This window comes from Fundulus heteroclitus, chromosome 14 (assembly GCF_011125445.2).
Source record: "Fundulus heteroclitus isolate FHET01 chromosome 14, MU-UCD_Fhet_4.1, whole genome shotgun sequence".
Taxonomy (NCBI): Eukaryota; Metazoa; Chordata; class Actinopteri; order Cyprinodontiformes; family Fundulidae; genus Fundulus; species Fundulus heteroclitus.
Window position 1 is genome coordinate 4,877,181 of NC_046374.1, and position 4,996 is coordinate 4,882,176.

The following is a 4,996-nucleotide window of genomic DNA, read 5'->3' on the forward strand; positions in this document are numbered from 1 at the left end:
ATGGAATTAAAAATGTTCCTTCTAACGAATAAAGCCCTTAATAATCAAGCTCCATCATATATCAAAGATTTGATTACTCTGTATGTTCTAAACAGAGCAGATGTTTGGTTATCAGGCTCCTCTCCTGTGGAACCAACTCCCAGTTTTGGTCCATAGTTTGTAGACCACCCGATACCTTTTGACACCTAATCTACTCAAGGGAACCAATGTTTTCTTAGGATCTTCGCGTTAAGACAATAACAGAGATGCTCTTGTATGAACTAAGTTCTTCAGACAGCTGAACCTCTGAGAGCTGTTGTTAAACATTGTAAACTTTTGAATAAAATTGTTCTCACCCAACAAGATGGTGTCATCATTTAGGCAGCTTCTGTATGATCCAGCCCTCTCCAGGCTGGATGATACAGATCTTTTTTTCCCCCTGTCAAGTTATGCCTGAATAAAAACAAATAGAAAAAGATGTCTATTAATTGACCAGCTCAATCAGACTAGGGTATAAGACGACTATAAATAGCACAATGTATTTCATTGGTTTTTACTCCTCCAAAATCCTTCTGCCCATCTGTCTCTCCTTGCTCCACCAAAATCATTATGTATGCTTCTGTATCACTGCTGTGGCACTGACGGCTGCTTCATGGTGGGGGATGGAAACAGGATCAACAGGATGTGCAATTTGTTTGTTTATGCACACTTTCAGTTCACTTCAACCACTTGACGGGAAGACACTTTTCACTAATCCTACTGGAGAATCCAATATCCTGTTGATTGCTGCATTATATTTAAGGGACCTGTCTCTGTTCCTGTCCTTCATGTCTCTCATCCCACTCAGATCTCAGTACATGATGTGTTGTCTCATCACCTCTTAACACTTGTATTCTATAAAGAGGTCAGGAACTGATATTTTACTACTTCTTAAAGTTTAGTAAATAACCTAGCATATAACAATCACTTTCAGAAAAAAATTCTGATTTAAAGAAAGAACTTTGGCTACCAGTGTGTAGATAACAACGGAACATGGTGTTCTAGCGGCTTACATTCTAAACTCATTTCGGGTTTATTTCAATTCTTTGTAGTTACATCTCCTGTATTATTTAAGATAATATCCTTCAGTAGAGTTAAAAAGCAGGATTTTCTTAGCTCTAAGGTTACATCTCCTTCCAATTAAGTAGCTTTATAAGTCAAATTTAAAATCCAAACAGGGATTCAACCTGTCAATAACCACACAGTATCAGACAGCAAAATGTCATTTTTAAAAGAATCATGAACATTAAGTTAAACCTAATTGAAAGTGACACGGCTTTAAAAAAATTACCACCACAGCCCTTTGAACAGCACAAGGCCTGGCTGCTGTATTTCTTCACACCTGTTTGATTAAACCTTATTAGAAATAGCTGCCCAGCAATTCCTCTGATTTAATATTGTTTAAAGATCATCTTATTACTAAAGTCATTTTTAGGGTAACCATCTTTTATTTAGAGAGCAGAGTGATAAATATGAACACACCACATTTTTCAGATTTATGGGGGGAAAGTATCCTGCATCTTCTAATTTCTATTCCCATTCTTCTGAATAACATATTGAAATTACTAGTTACATTGTGGCATAAATTCAATTACATGGCTCTTTTATTTCAAAGGTACACATTTTCTTTGTTCACCTCTTCATCTTCTAATTTTATTGATACTCTGTGAGTTCTTGTATCAAGATCATGAACATTCTGGTGTTAGCGCCAAAGAAACCTGTTTGAATCAGGTACCATTTGACCAGACAAATACATCCCTACAAAAGGAGAATGTTTCCCTTAGACCTTATCTACAAACCCTGTATTGTTGTTTGTTTTAAGTAAAACCTGTGAGATATATCTCCACATACAAATTTTAGCATTATAACATATTCCTAAACAAGTTATTTAAAAGATTTTCCTGGTGTCATACATCATTACAGGATGTAAAAAGTTACTGCATTGTGCCTCTTTTGTCATTAGCAAACCATTTTAACGTTTTTACCCACTAGAAGGTCTATGGCTGTAAAATTTGTGTCAATTGTTTTTCTACCCCATGGTCTGGTATCTCTACTGCTTGGGGATCCAGGATATATTTGAACACATTGCCCTTTCAGGATTTTGTCTTCAATAAACTCAGAACCAAACACACGGAGCTAAAATTGAAAGTTTATTGAAAGGTAGATTGAGTAGTGGATGATGAAACCAGAACGGCAGGACTCAACTGGAACAGGGGTGTAGATGATGACAGGAGCTGACGGCCCAGAGAGTTCTAGGAGACCAGAACACAGTAGCTGGATCCACAGCACGGCAGAGCTACAACGTGATTAGTAGCCTGGCAGGTGAATACTTGGAGGTCTTAGTCACAACAGGATTGTTAGCTTGGCGAATACTTGCAGGTCAGAGTCAACAGGATTAGCAGCTGGGCTGGATGAAAACTTGTAGGCCAAAACCACCGCAGGATAAGCAGCAAGGCGGGGTGAATACTTGTAGGTTAGAGTCAAATAATCCATGGCAAGCTGAAGTAAAAGAGAAGCAGAGGTGTCAGGATTCCAGCAGCAAGCAGGGAACACTCAGGTAAACAGGCAAGGAGTAGGTGTTGCATGATGATGAACCGGCAGAGGAGTGACAACAGAGGGACGCTGGCAGGTGAAATGAGTCTGACTGATTAATGACCAACAGGTGTGACTGAGTGCAGAGAGAGTGAAGGGAAAGCTAAGTGAAGGGAAGGAGGAGCTGAAAACTAACAGGAAATAAAGTCAAATCATAACTAAAACCCTAACAAAGAGGAAAAACTGAAAACTAATAGTAAACAAAAGCCAAGTCAAAACTAAACTCTGACACTTACTTTGCTTCTTAAATCAGTAACATTGAAAGAAAAAAACAACACCTTTTACAAAGCTAAAAGATGAGGCCATGTTTCTGAATTTACCTTTATGCTCATCTTATGTGTGTTTCTGAACCATTAGACTAGAAAGGTTTCTGTGTTTTTATAGTTTTATTCCTATTTGTTTTGTATAGCGATTTTAAATGCTATAAAGACTAATTTAAAAGTATTGGAAAACAAACCAGGATAATTTGATGAACCACCAGGGGCCCGTTCTTCGTACGTCACTAACTCAGTTAGCTGGATTTGATTGTTGACGATTTGGCATGATCTTGGATTGCTCGGTTCTTCGAAACTCATCTTGGACTTGCTGTCATAGCAACATGTGCGCCAGCTTAAGCCTGCTAGACACAGAGCAATACAGTTTTACCGTGTAAAATGTGTATGACTTGGAAAAGGAAGAACTTCATTTTTTATAGATAAAGAATTTTTTGTTAAAATTCCCAGTTTGCACGTGTCCTTTACTTCCAGTGTCTAAGGAATGACACCGAAATTTGGATCTCTTGACATAACAAGTGCCTTTTTGAAATAAAGTATAATAATTAAAGGCTACCATTTTGTAGAATATTCTTGTATTTCACTTTTACTTGTCCCCATGTTCTAGTGGGTCCCATGGAGGCTCTGACATAAAAGAACAAAGTAAATATGAAATTATTAAACTGCAAAAATACATACTATAGAAAGTGATAGAAACATCTACCATGGACAGTATTTACGCATTAATTTATCTGCTGCTTTTTGCCAGCCCTCTCTCCTGGCTTTAACAGACTTTGAGGTGTTGCCTGTCGTTTTAATTAATGACTCAAATTCGGCATAACCTCCATTAAAAGCTCGTGTTCTGCTTGGGAGAAAAACTGTGGGCATTCTTTGGCCATGCTGAACAGCCAATAGCAGCGTTGCTGATCAATGTTTCTACTATCGATACATTTTCACTTTTAAACAAACGCATGAATGCGCAGTCATCTCAGATAACTAAATCCAGTGATACTAATCGTAAACAACAGGTGTGTTGGAAGAACCCAATTAGCCGGATCATGATTAGCCGGATGAAATCATCTTGGATGTCTCATTTGATCTCGGATGTTTTAAGCAACGTACGAAGAACGGGCCCCAGACCCAGGAAGCTTCTGCTCCTTAACACAAATATTATATGTAAGCTTAATCTTACATAGTAGTTAAACACAGTGCAGCTAACTAATCCATTTCCTGCAAATTATTTAAAAAAAAATCCTTGTTCGGATCACTTAAGTTAAATATAAGTCCTTTTTTTAGTTAAATGCATCAAAGAAATCACGAAACATAACATCTTAGCCGCATTACATTTTTTTCTCACTGTTACGGTTGCAATAGGTCTCTGTTTTTTTCCTTATAGGGTTCTGGAGACAGGCCTTCCGCAGGTGTTATGTTTTGCCCTGATTGGTGCTCTTCTGCTTAAAAGCTGCTATGCATGCAGCAGAGGAGAGGCTTTTTTCCTTCTCTCCCTCCTCAGAACCCCATTTGGTTTGGTTTGGTTTGGTTTGTATCTTATGGTTGGGTTTTGTTAGGTTTGCATTTGCTTATTTCTGGTTAGTTATGGGTTTTGCATTAAACTATTTTGGTTTCTTATTTCAGGTATTACCTTTTTAGGTTTTATTTCGTTAGTATAATTTAGAAATTCCTTGTGTGGTCTCCTTTAATGTTACCCCACCAAACGAGCCTGGTGGATGTTTATGGATAAAAAGTTTTTTTTTTTAAATAACTTACATCTGTTTATACATTTTTAAGGAAAATAATTTTACCAATTGGAAGCAGTTCGCATTAACAGAGTCAGAGTGATCAGAGTTTTAAATAATTTTGGTCTTAACCAATGGTGAAAGTAAGCCGGTATGGTCCAGTGTACTGCTAAAAGAATTTAAGCTGGTATGCAGGAGGCAAGAGGGGAGAGCTGCGGCCAGATAAAGCCTTTATTCAGAACCAGTCATGGCTGCACATAGGATCAGAAAATACCACACCACTACATCAGTTTATCCGTTCCTTTTTTATTCATTCCAAATTGTTTCTGAACTATATATGCTGTGTTTCGGTGCCTCAACGCTCTTACACTGCTCCTCTCCTCTCGGAGCCAGGGACTT